The 13,885-nt window shown below is 34.1% G+C and overlaps 1 protein-coding gene across 1 annotated transcript in view; it reads right to left on the reverse strand.

Moving 5' to 3' along the window:
* Positions 1-13,885, reverse strand: part of PEAK1 (pseudopodium enriched atypical kinase 1) — a 290,387-nt gene that overhangs the window by 136,947 nt on the left and 139,555 nt on the right. Inside the window, exon 5 of the mRNA XM_024761788.1 lies at positions 4,558-4,721. The gene's annotated coding sequence lies outside the window, so the exon portion shown is untranslated. The remainder of the gene's footprint in view (positions 1-4,557; positions 4,722-13,885) is intronic.

Consider the following 13,885-nt stretch of genomic DNA (forward strand, 5'->3'; position numbering starts at 1 on the left):
GTACAAATAAAGCTAGTATGAAAAACAATGCACATGTTTTTGTGTGGATATGTTTCCATTTTACTGGGTTTAATGCCCAAGAGTGGGATTGCTGCATCATATGGTAAGTGTACATTTAATTTTTAAAGAAACTATCAAATTATTTTCCAGTGTCTGTACCATTTTATATTCTACCAGCAATATATGAAAGATCTAGTTTCTCTGCATCCTCACCAGCATTTGGTACTGCTACTATTTTTTATTTTAGCTATTCTAACAAGTGTATAGTGATAACTCATCATGGCATTAATTTTCATTTCCCTAATAGCAAGTGATGTTGAACATCTTTTTAATATGCTTATCTGCCAATGCTATTAAGAATATATCCTCTTTGGTGAAATATTTCATGTCTTTTGCCCATTTTTTAATTGATTGTTTTAACTGTTGAGTTTTGAGAGCACTTTAAGTATTCTACATATGACTGTTTTGTCTTCTCATCCTTTTAACTGGGTCTTCTACAGAGTAAAAGTTTTAAATTTGGATCAAGTCCAACTTACCCATTTTTCCTTCTTTTATAGATTGTACTTTGCTGTACTGTCTAACTACTCTTCACTAAGCCCCAGATCCTAAAGATTTTCTCCCATATAAAACTTCTAAAAACTTTTATAGTTTTACATTTAAATCTATGATCCACTTTGAGTTAATTTTTGTATAAGGTGTGAGACTTAGGCTGAGGTTCTTTTTTTCCACCCCCATGAATATTCAATTGTTCTGCACTATTTGATGAAAAGACAATCCATTCTCCATTGAATTGCCTTTACACTTTTGTTAAAAAAAAAAAAATTAGCTGGCTATACTTGTGTGGGGTTATCTATTCTGTTATTGATTTATGTGCCTATCCTACTGCCAATACCAGTCTTGAGTATTGTGGCTATATAAATTTTGCAATCAGGTGGAGTGGTTCCTTCCATTTTTTTCTTCTTTTTCAAAATCGTTTTAGCTGTTCTAATTTGCCTTTCCATATAAATTTTTAAATCTTGCCAGGATTTTAGGAATTGAGTTAAGCCTATATATCAAATTAGGGAGAACTGATATCTTTAATATGTTGAGCCTTGATGATAAATTTTACCATCTTAAACTTTGATAATAGGTTAATGTACTTAGTTTTCTACCATTTGGACAAGAAGTACCTATTTGAAAAGGACTGTATATAAATTTAACAGAAAATTTACGCCACTACTATATTTAACATAGATAACCAACAAGGACCTACTGTATAGCCATAGCACAGGAAACACTGATCAATATTCTGTAATAACCTAAATGGGAAAAGAATTTGAAAAAGAATAGATATGTGTATATGTGTAACTGAATCACTTTATTGTACACCTGAAACTAACACAACATTGTTAATCAACTGTGCTCCAATATAAAATAAAAATTTTTAAAAAGACAAACTGGTTTCCAGATTCATTACTATTTTAGTTTTTAGTAACAGTATCAGTTACTGAGACTGAAAAACAAGGAAGAATTTTCTTGGGATAAAGAGAAAGGCAAATAATACTTCAAGGGAGGACAGCTGAGTAAAGAGGTCAGTTTTGCATTTTTTTCCTCACCCATGTCTCCTATCTTTCTCTGTCTTCTGTTATCTCAGATAAAATGCGTGTCTAATGATATCATCTTCAAGTAATTTAACCTTTACTTAGTAGATTAAGTTGCCTTTTCCATTAAATAATAACTAACACTTTAAGAACATAATCAAAACAATGATAAATTATTGACAAAATAAAACTGATGTTGCAAAAGAAAAATACTGTGTATCTAAAGGGAACATAATTTTACAAAGCTGAAATGAGAATGCTGCTAATAAGACCTTTCGCTTAAAAAAAAAAAGACCTCTCCTTATCTGCCACTAGGTAAATAAAAACTTCACAAGTTGAAGTTTTGAAATATTGAATGTTTGTGAACTAGAATAAACTCCTAGTTAAGAGGTCAGGTCATGGAGTCAGATAGACCTGGCTCTACCTTGAACTAGCAACTTGATGTAGGGCAATTTACATAACTTCTTTGAGAATGTGTTTCCTCGTATGTAAGATGGATATATTTAATAATAGGACCTATGTCAAATAGAGTGGTGAAGCTTCAGATAATGTATATTAAGCACTAATTCGAATGCTTGGCATATGGTAATCACTCAATACACATGAATTACTATTATTTTTAATTCCTTTTTGTCTGGGCAAATTACATTTAGGCTTCCCTCCATAAGGACAGTTGTCCTAAATGGAGCCTATCAAGCTTTATGAATTTTAAGATTCCTGATAGATACATTGTTTAGAGTGGTCTTACTGTCTGCAAGTATACACTTCCCTTACTCCCAAGAACCATAATTTTAAGCTAATGAACTGAACTTAGATAAAACTGGGTGTTTGGTTCAACTTTAACATAGCTAGAACCCATCTTTTGAATTTCAGCCTCTTCAAAGTGGCCATGATAGTTTGCATAGTTACAAATATGAATTTCTAATTGTACAAATTAGAAATTCTGTCAGTTGCACAATCAGAAGTCTGATTCCATTCCTTCATCAAAAGCCACAGTAGATTTGGGATTTTGGAGGCACCCAGCTTAGATGGGGCCAGAAAAATTAAATAATATGTAATTCAGGTGGTCTCATGTAGGTGAATTACATGACCTCTGAACTGGACTTGATGGGAGAATCAAGGCAATTCTTTTGTTTTATTTTGTAGAGAGGTCAAGTTCTAATTTAATCTGTTCCTTGTTAATATTATGAGACTAAAAACAAATTTGGTAGTTAAAAAAAGTGAAAATTAATGATTAAAAAAATCCACTGCCTATGGATTTCAATGATCCTATCCATGGTTACCAAAAATCACTGAGAGATGAATTTAAATAGAATTAAGAGTTTGATAAGGAGTAGTAAAAGTATCATGATAAAAATTTTGATAATGTTATTTGTTTTTGGTTCATTAATGAACCTGTGGTTATATGAGATTATAGAATCAAATATAATCAAACGGGTAAAGAAAACTCAGATCATTAATGGAGAAGACAGAGACGTTTGGTGACTTTCTTTTTTTCTTTTTTTTTTGGCCACACCATGTGGCTTGTGGGATCTTAGTTCCCTGATCAGGGATCGAACCCAGGCCCAGGGCAGTGAAAGCGCAGAGTCCTAACCGCTGGACTGCCAGGGAATTCCCCAGGGACTTTCTGCGTATTATCTTGCTTGTATGAGTGAACATTCAGCACTTAAATTTCTGCTGTGTTTCAAAAGTTACTTTCTCCAACTTTAATTTTTTAATGGTTCAGGACTAGAAAGAATTTGCTGGACATGTTTAAAAGGCCACATGCTGGTACATGGTTGGTAGTGAAAAGAACATGGAAAGTTCTAATTATGCCATAAGTAGAAGTTTAACCAATAATTGGATAATTTTTTTAAAAAAATCAAGGTATTTTCTATCCAGGTTAATGTTAACACAGGGAAGAGTGATTAGAACATTCATTCCTTACATACTACTTATCCTGGGTTACACTTGCCAATTGAAATCATTTTCTTGAAATAATAGGTCCTGCATTCCTTAGAATCATTAGGACTAGTAATGGATACTGTATTTGACTGATTTTTCACATGCCCTGATTTCACAGCAAGGACCTAGTTGTACTCAATTACACCCACTCACTACCAAGACACACTGACTCAAGCAAACAAATGATTATACCTCAAAATCAAATTAATAGAATTCCAATGAATAAAAGTTCTAATTCTTCACTAGGATGTGATTAAAAAATTGTAAACATTTGAGTCTTTACAAAACATGTACTGAAACAATTTTGGCCTAAGATCAAGGAGATTTAAGAAGGCTGACAAAGAATCTTTAAGTCTTTCTATAATTGCTTTCCACTCTACTTAAAATATAACAGTCACTGCAATTTCATAATAAGAAATAATTTTATAATCTTTTCAAACTTCTCTCTCCTTTTCTATTTTGGATCCTTGTGTCTTTTTTTTTTTAATGACATAAAGACTTAAAACCTTGTATCTTTTATAAACCTAAATTCCTAAGAAACAGGGGCAGAGGATAAAATAAAGATTAAATTAAAATAAGATGTCAGATATGAAAGGAAAAAGATCAAGAGACCAGATGTCACATAAGGAAACTAAAAAATAATATGAAAACAAAACTAAAAACCATTTGCATGTGTGATAGGATACCACCATTTACGCTCCCTGGGTTATTTCTATGAAAGGAAAAAATATCTGGTAAAGGATGGACCTATAAGTATACTAGTACTATGCCATATTCTTACTCAAATAAGCTTACCTGTTTCTGTGTTAAGAAGTTCATAACCTGGGAAAAAAGCAACATTCTTTTGGCTAATATCAGGGTCAAGCATTAAGAAGCAAAATAAAATCCTGACTATGCTAAATAAGTTATAAAATTATCTGCTCTATCTACACTTTGGTATTTGTAAGGTAAATATTTAAACTTAAAAATAGACCCTTTCAAGTCATCTAAAGTTCTTGGTGGAAATGTAACATGATATGATAAATTTGGTTACCATTTAAATTTGAAGTACTTCATCCATTTTGGTGACAAAGGCGGTTTTAGCAGCTATCATTACATTCATTTAAATTTCAAAGTGCTTTGGGTCCTTCCAAGATGAACGTCCTTTCTTCCTTGCCTCTCATTCCTTAACTTATTTTCTGAAGATAGCAATGTTTACTGCAAGAGAACAACAAAAAATAGAGCTAAACTGGAGAAGTAAACTAGTTTTAAATATACTGGACATTTTCTTTCCTTTAGGATATTCTTAATTTCACACTCACTCAACCGTTAAAATTAGACTTATTCATTTAAGAAGTAACTTCCTTACTCAGGAAGAGACATGGATAGAATCTTACACACTCAAGAACTATCCATGCCATACCTAAGAACCAAGTAACTTATAGGAATCAAACTAGCTAGCACTGATGCACTTGAGGCTTTCTAAGACTTCATCTGATTGTTCTTGTATATTTCATTTTTTGGCTAGAAATATAAAAATAAGAAACATTAAACTCTATTTCACCTTTATAAAAATCCAATTCTAACAGTCACAATTTCCAACTTTGATATAGCCTCTGTTAAATATGAAAGTAGACATCTCCAATTGCAAAAGTTTCTCTAGCCACTTTGTAGTTTTACTTTAGGCTTAAGTATAAAATATATTTATAATTTGGTATACAAAACATCAATGTGCAGAGACATGGATAGATCTAGAGACTGTCATACAGAGTGAAGTAAGTCAGAAAGAGAAAAGCAAATATTGAATATTAACACATATATGTGGAATCTAGAAAAATGGTAAAGATGAACCTATTTGCAAAGCAGAAATAGAGACATAGATGTAAAGAACAAACATACGGGCACCAAGGGAGGAAGCGGGGGTGGGATGCTGGGAGACTGGGATTGACATATACACACTACTATGTATAAAATAGATAACTAATGAGAACCTACTATATAGCACAGGGAACTCTACTTAATGCTCTGTGGTGACCTAAATGGAAAGGAAATCCAAAAAGGAGGGGATATATGTATAGTTATAGCTGATTCACTTTGCTGTACAGCAGAAACTAACACAACATAGTAAAGCAACTATACTCCAAAAAAAAAAGTTTAAATTAATAACTTCTTATTTCTGACTCTTGAGCACCAATTACATGCATGTTTAAACTGGCCCAACCCCTAATTTGTTTTCTCTATAACACCAAATACAAGGAAAATAATTGGAAAAGTTAAGAAGAAAGAAAAAGATAATGTGATCACTTTTTTTTTAACTTTTTAATATGGGAATTTTCAAATACATATACAAAAGTAAAGAGAATGATGAACCCACATACCCATCACCCAACTTTAACAGTTATCAACATTTTGCCATTCATCTTCATCTGTCCCTCACCTCAATTCATTCTCTCTCCTGGAATTATTTTTTTTGTTGTTGTTATTTTCTGCTTTATAACAAAGTGAATCAGCGATACATATACATACGTTCCCATAACTCCTCCCTCTTGCGCCTCCCTCCCCCCCTCCCTATCCCACCCTTCTAGGTGGTCACAAAGCACGGAGCTGATCTCCCTGTGCTATGCAGCTGCTGCCCACTAGCTATCTATTTTCATTTGGTACTGTATATATGTCCATGCCACTCTCTCATTTCGTCCCAGTTTACCCTCGTCCCTCCCCGTGTTCTCAAGTCCATTCTCTACGTCTGCGTCTTTATTCCTGTCCTGTCCTGAAATTCTTCAGAACCACTTTTTTTTTTTTTTAGATTCTATATATATGTGTTAGCATACAGTATTCACTCTGTATCACAGACTCTAGGCCTATCCACCTCACTACAAATAACAATTTTGATTCTTTTTATGGCTGAGTAATATTCCATTGTATATATGTGCCACATCTTCTTTATCCATTCATCTGTCGATGGACACTTAAGCTGCTTCCATGTCCTGGCTATTGTAAATAGAGCTGCAATGAACATTGTGGTACATGACTCTTTGAATTACGGTCTTCAATGTGATCACTTCTAAATGATTCATGACTGTGCTTACATACTGTAGAACTGAACCTCTCAATAAATTTTAAGAAACAAAAAAGCATTTTAAAAAGGACGTTTTTGTTTGTGCAACATCAAACAATATCTAACTCTGACACAGCTGGGTTATTCATGATGAAAACAATACCCAATGTTCTTACAGTGCTTAAATCCACCACTTCATGTGGTACGTAACAGTGATGAGCAGCATGTAGGAGAAATATTACCAAGAAAAAATATATATAGATCACCAATATATAGATGAAATGATGATGCCCAGTATCACATAAAGAGTGGCAAAATTAGTCTTCTTTCCATTATAAGTCTTTACAGAAGAAAAATGCAATTAATGCCTATTTTATTTTGAAATTTGAGTATGAAAAGAAATTGAACTTATGGATATACAAATACTGATAACCTAGAAAAGTACTGATAGAGAAGTGAAGTGATTTCCCACGGGTAAGTGCTGGTTAGTGGAAAAACTGAAATGAGAACATACATCTCCTTACTCTTTCCTAATGCAGTGATTGATTATCCTTCCATAATCCACCCTGCATTCCTTTCCTCTCAGTCCCCAAAATAGTCTTTTTCTGAACGCTTTATTCTGATGTGTTTGGTAGAACTCAAACTCCAAATCTGAAATATCACCTCAACAACTTCCCATGTCAGCTATTACTTTCCACTAGGCTCTACGGAGTCTCCTCTACACAAATGAACTTAGTGATCAAAGATATGAAAGGAAAAGACATATGCAGATTTTGAGGCTGCCTACTCTGTGCCTCCCTCCTTCCTAGGGATGCTCACCAATGAATTCCAGAACAACTGGCATGACTTGAACAGGGTTGTAGGTTAGATGGTAGTAACCTATCAACATTGAATTCCTGATTGTGATTATTTTATCCTGGTTACGTGGCAGAATGTCTTTGTAGGAAATATACTCTAAAGAATTCAGAGGTGATGCAGTATAATGTCAGCAACTTACACTCAAGTGATTTAGGAAAAATTATCTGTACTATTCTTACAATTTGTATATAAGTTTGAAATTATTATAATATAAAAGGAAAAAAACAATTAAATATATCAGTACATCTGTCACATTTCCAAAATGTCTTCTGTGGAAGTCTAATACAGCTAAATGCTTAAAGAAAAAGTAGTTCTACAGTGAAATAAATTTGGGTAAAGTTACTCACTGTATTCTTTCTTGGTGACTCACAATACATGCGAGCCTATCAAATATTCCTACAGATCATGCATTAGACATACTTTCAATTATCCATCCTTCCAGCCACATATAAATTACATACTTAAGGCCTACTATATGAAAGAAAATGTTCTGGGTAGTACAGATAGACAGATAATAGGGAAGGCAAGATCTCTCACCTCAGAGAGCTTACTGTTTTAATACAGAAAGAGACAAATAAATAAATAAACTAATTTCAGATGGTGATAAGTGCTTTGAAGAAAATAAAACTGGGTGTTAGAGACTGGGAAGGTGGAGGTGCTGTTTTAGACAGTGTATCAAGGAAGGCTCTCTGAAGAGATGATGTTCAAGTTGAAATGAGCCAGAAATGGAAAAGTTTAGGGGAAGCATCTTCCAGACATAGGGCATACACGTCATTAAGATAGGAATAAGCTTATAATACTCATGGGGAAAAGTTTCTAAATTATCAAAATAATGAAATTTGTATAAAAAATTTCTTAAAAATCGTAACTTTTTTAAAAGTAACTAGGCAAATTCTCTTTGGATGATGATTTTCTATTACTTCATAGCTTCTTTCAGAACCAATCCTTATTTTTATTTTATATTTGAAAACAAAGGTTATTCTCTCTCTGCATGTAAAAAGAAATAAATTGCCTGGTTTTTTTTTTTCTTGGTTTTTTTGTTTTCTGTTTGTTTTTTCCTGGATGGTGTACTAGTGTGTTGGGAAAACATCATGAAGACATGTAGGCAGCAAAAGTATCCCCTGAATGAATGACTATATGCAGCTATGTTACTACCCACTCACTGTGGCAACAGCAGCATATACCTAAATTCAAGTCCTCTCTTCTAGAACTTCCACAGCACTGGATTTTGCGTATTGCCAAAGAACAACTTCAATTATATACCTTAAGGAAGGAAAATACACTTATTAGAGAATACAAACTACATAATCATTCAAGTGTGGCTCGAGTTAACTGTGTGAACATAACACCAAACAAAGTCATAGACTGTATATATCAACACTGCTTTACATATTAGACAAATTTCGAGTATTCTAAGAGGGGCCTGACTAGTATGCTAAGCTACAACAGGTAGAAAGAGAGAATATGCTTTGAAATGTGTTTTGTGTTCTAACTGGTTAACAGGGTTATGTGGAAGACAATACAGAAGCAAAGATGATGAAGAGAAGAGGCTGTATTCTCAAAATTGTGAACTAAGAAGAAAAATCCCTAGATCCTGTAAGTGGGGACAGCATGAAGTTAAAAATGATATAATGCTGGTGCCGGGGCGGGGGGCATTTTGTTTATGAGTACCAGGGCAACTTCATCACAAAATAAATAAATTTAGGATACATATATGCCAATTTTTAAACATTAATAAGATAGGCATATTGAAACAAAATAGGAAGGAAGGAATTTAACCTTGCATAATTAAAAAGAGAAAAAGTGCCACTTTGAGTAAGATAAACTGGACATTAGCCCCAATTCCCCATTAACTGAGGAACCTCTGATATAACCTTTGACATTTTAAAATCTGTCAAAGTCCTATAGGCTCAGTACTGCGTGATCTTATTTTCTTTGCTATTTAATTTAATAGTAGGGAACTATTTATTTAGTTCCCTAAGTAAAAGCATTACTTAGAATGAAAACACAACAGTCCAACAGGAATCCTACCGCTTACTTGGGAGCTTTTTATTCACATAGAGCAGGGACTGTCAAACTGTGACCCAGGGGCCAAGTCTGACCAGCCACCTGTTTATGTATGACCTGCAAGGTAAGAATGTAGTTTTTACATTTTTAAATAGCAGGAAAAAAAGATCAAAAGAAGAAAAATATTTTGAGGCATAAAAATCATATGAAACTCAAATTTCATTTTTATAGATAAAGTTTTATCAGAACACAGCTAGCACATTTAAAAATGTATCATCTAAGGGGCTTCCCTTGTGGCGCAGTGGTTGAGAGTCCGCCTGCCGATGCAGGGGACACGGGTTCGTGCCCCGGTCCGGGAAGATCCCACATGCCGCAGAGCGGCTAGGCCCGAGAGCCATGGCTGCTGAGTCTGCGCGTCCGGAGCCTGTGCTCCACAACGGGAGAGGCCATAACAGTGAGAGGCCCACGTACCGCAAAAAAAAAAAAAAAATCATCTAACGCTGCTTTTGTACTACGAAGGATTAGCTGAGTGGGTGCAACAAGGGCTGTATGGCCCACAAAGTCTAAAATATACACTATCTGGCCCTTTCCAGATAACATTTGCTGGTTCCTGATATAAAGTACATATACTCACATGGTTATGCTCTAAAATGATAGGTCTTATATTTTAACACTAGATCAAATGGTTCATTTTTTCCTTATCTCCAAGTATTTCATTCCAAGTCTTTCATGTTTCTAATGAAATATTAAATAATAATTTTATATTTAAAATGACTATTCCATAATATTGAGAGAATTTTTGTATACTCGAAAATCCATTTTCCTGATTTGTGAGATTTCTTAGGTATGATAAATTATTTTCTTTGGGTCAGCTTCTGATTTAAAGTTTGTAATGGGCTCCCTGAATTGAAAAATAAATAATAGTTCCTACAGTCGATACAAGATCTTTATAACAATACTGAGGAAAAAGTGAATAAATGGTTAAAAGTTATGTAAAAAATAATAACTGCTTGAGAGCTTCAAAATTTTGTAAAAGTGTTAGCATTAAAACTCATTCTAGAATGATTCAACTTCTGCTTCTGAGGGCATGAGAGGGTAAAAAGTCCAGAGTAATCCTCTCACTGCAAACAACTAGAACACCGTATAAAATATAGGAGAGGACTATTTTCAGACACTAGCAGTGCATGACTGTGATCCCTGAGAAAAGGGAAACAAACAAGGCGAGCCCTACCATCACCCAAGGCTCTCAGCCAGGAAGCAATTTACTACTCCAGTACAGGAGGAAGAACCCAAATAGAGTCTGGCAATCTTGTTGACGTGAGGATAAGGAGAAAAAAGTACAAGGAGGCCAAGGTAGCTAGAATTTATGGGGTAGAGTTCCAGAGAGCAGTGAAAGTGTTCCAGCAGTTTAAATGAGGGTTCCCTTGAGTATTTAGCTAAATAAAAACCTGTACCTGAGAAGGGTAAATTTCTTGAGACCAGCCAAGAAGAACTTCTAAGGAAAAACGTTACCAGGGAGTTCTAAGACAAAGGATTCACAGAGCTGATATGGGGCCAATATTTCAACAAGTTCCCTCCAGCAAGAGGGGAAAAACCTCACTGAATATACAAGGCTATCAGTAATGACCCCAGAAGGGCCACGTGCAGAAGCAGGGGAAAAGTAGCCCCGAAATAAAAGTTCCTCTAGACCCTCCTGAAAGGTGCTTGGAAGCCTAGAAAGCCTAGAAAGGATCAAACTAATATGCACTTTAAAATGCCTATTAGGAAAAAGTCCAATACACTTTAAAGAAATACTACAAAATCAAGAACTCAACACGTAAAATTCACAAACACCTGACATTTAATTAAAAATTACTGGACATACAAAGAAGTAGGAAAATGTGGCCCATAACCAGAAAAGTATCTGTCAACACAGAGAGACCCAGAAATGACAGACATGGTGGAATTAACAGGCAAAGACATTGAAAGGGTGTTACAAATATGCTCCATATAAATGAATACAGGGAAGAGAGAAATGGGAGAATTTTCAAAAAGACCCAAATAGAACTTCTAGAGATAAAATATATATATAATACCTGAAGTGAAAATTTCACTGGATGAGATAAGCACTGCAGAAAAAAAGAAATCAGTGAACTTGAAGACACAGCAATAAAATCTAGCCAAAATGAAGTTCAGAGAGAAAAAGATGACTGTTAGACAAAGGAAGAATACTGTTATAAATGTACTACATTATATGAGATGGTATAAAATTATTTGATAGTAGAATGCAATAATAGGCATATTACAAATCCTAGAGCAACCACTAAAATAAGTAAATAAAAAGGTAGAGAAAAGAATAAGCCAATAAAGGAAAAAAACAATAGAGAAGATTAAATGGAATTCAAAGTAAAATTAATTCAAAGGAATGGTTAATAGAAAAAGAACAGCAAAGATGGTAGATATAAACCTAACCACATTAATATATACATTAAATGTAAATTATCTAAATACTCCAATTAAAAGACAGATTAAAAAAGCAAAACCAAATATATGCTATGGGAATCTCACACTAAAATAAGGAAATAGTTAAAAAATAAAAGGATAGAAGATATACCATGCAAACCAAAATCTTAAGAAATAGCCACATTTATATCAGAGAAGATAGAAGACAAGAGAAAAATAGTATCAGAGATGATGAGGGATATTTCATAATGATCAAGGGATCGCTTCATTTGGAAGATGGAATAATTCTAAATGTATATGTACATAACACCAGAACTACAAAATACATTAAACAAAAACTGACAGAACTGAGGGGAGAAACAAACAAGCACCCAAAACAGTTGGAGACATCAACACTCCTCCCTCAGTACCTGCAAAGAACAGGTACACTGAAAGTCCAGCAAAGATAAAGAAGACTCGAACAGCACTATCAACTGAATTGATGTTTATAGAACATTTCAACCAACAACAGCAAAATATAAACTTTTATACTGCCCATGAAACACTCACCAAGATAGCCCGTCTACTGAACCAGGAATAAGTCTTAATAAATTAAAAAAAAATTGAAACTACACATAGTATATTATATGCCCTTAGCACAGTGGAATTAAATCAGAAATCAAAACCAAAATGATACTTGGAAAATTCCCAAACATTTAGAAATTTAACATCTTCTAAAATAACCTAAGTGCCAGAAATCACAAGGGAAATTAGAAAATACTTTGAAATGAATGAAAATGAAACCTAACCTACCAAAATTTTTGATGCAGCTAACAAGATGCTTTGAGGAAATTTAGTTTTCTATGCATATATTAGGCAGAAAGGACCTAAAATCAATTATCTAAGCTACCATGGTAAGAGGCTACAAATTAAACCGAATAAGTAGATAGTTACAAATTAACAAAGAATAGAAACCAATGAAATAGATAACTGAAAAACAGAGAAATATCAATGAAACCAAAAACAGGTTCTTTGAAAAAAAAAAATAGTGTAATTGACAGACCTCTAACTAGACTGAATGAGAAAAGACAGAAATCAGCAATATTAGGAACAAAAGGGGAAACATTACTAAAGAGTCTACAAATATTAAAAGAACAAGAGACCATTTATGAATGATTTTTTTTTAATTAAGTTATTTATTTATTTTTGGCTGTGTTGGGTCTTCGTTGCTGTGCACAGGCTTTCTCTAGCTGTGGCGAGTGGGGGCTATTCTTTGTTGCAGTGCACGGGCTTCTCATTGTGGTGGCTTCTCTTGTTGTGGAGCACGGGCTCTAGGCACGCGGACTTCAGTAGTTGTGGTTCATGGACTCAGTAGTTGTGGCTCACGAGCTCTAGAGCTCAGGCTCAGTAGTTGTGGTACACGGGCTTAGCTGCTCCGTGGCATGTGGGATCTTCCTGGACCAGGGCTCGAACCCGTGTCCCCTGCATTGGCAGGCTGATTCTTAACCACTGCGCCACCAGGGAAGTCCCTATGAATGCTTTTATCTCAATAAATTTGACAACTATGATGAAATGAACAAATTCCTTAAAAGACACATTACCATAATGACTCAGGAAATAATACCTAACCCAAATAACACTGTATCTATTAAAGAAATTGAATTTGTAATTTAAAATATTCCCACAATGTAAACTCCAGTCCCCAATACTTCATTGTAAATCTTATCTAACATATAAAGACAGAAGTAATACAAATCCTACATAAATTCTCCCAGAAAGTAGAGGAGGACACATTTCTCAACTGATTTTATAGGGCCAGCATTAGATTGATTCCAAAACCAGAAAAAGACATTATGAGAAAACTACACACCAATATCTCTCATAAACATACTTTCAAAAATCTTCAACAAAATAGCAAAATCAAATTCAGCAATATATAAGAAGAAATACAAGGTTGATTTTACATTTTAAAAAATCAATGTTATTAACTATATTAACAGAATAGAAGAGAAAAACAACATAATCCTCTCAATAGAGAAAA

The sequence above is a fragment of the Neophocaena asiaeorientalis genome, unplaced genomic scaffold, assembly GCF_003031525.2.
Source record: "Neophocaena asiaeorientalis asiaeorientalis breed wild unplaced genomic scaffold, Neophocaena_asiaeorientalis_V1.1 scaffold54, whole genome shotgun sequence".
Classification (NCBI taxonomy): Eukaryota; Metazoa; Chordata; class Mammalia; order Artiodactyla; family Phocoenidae; genus Neophocaena; species Neophocaena asiaeorientalis.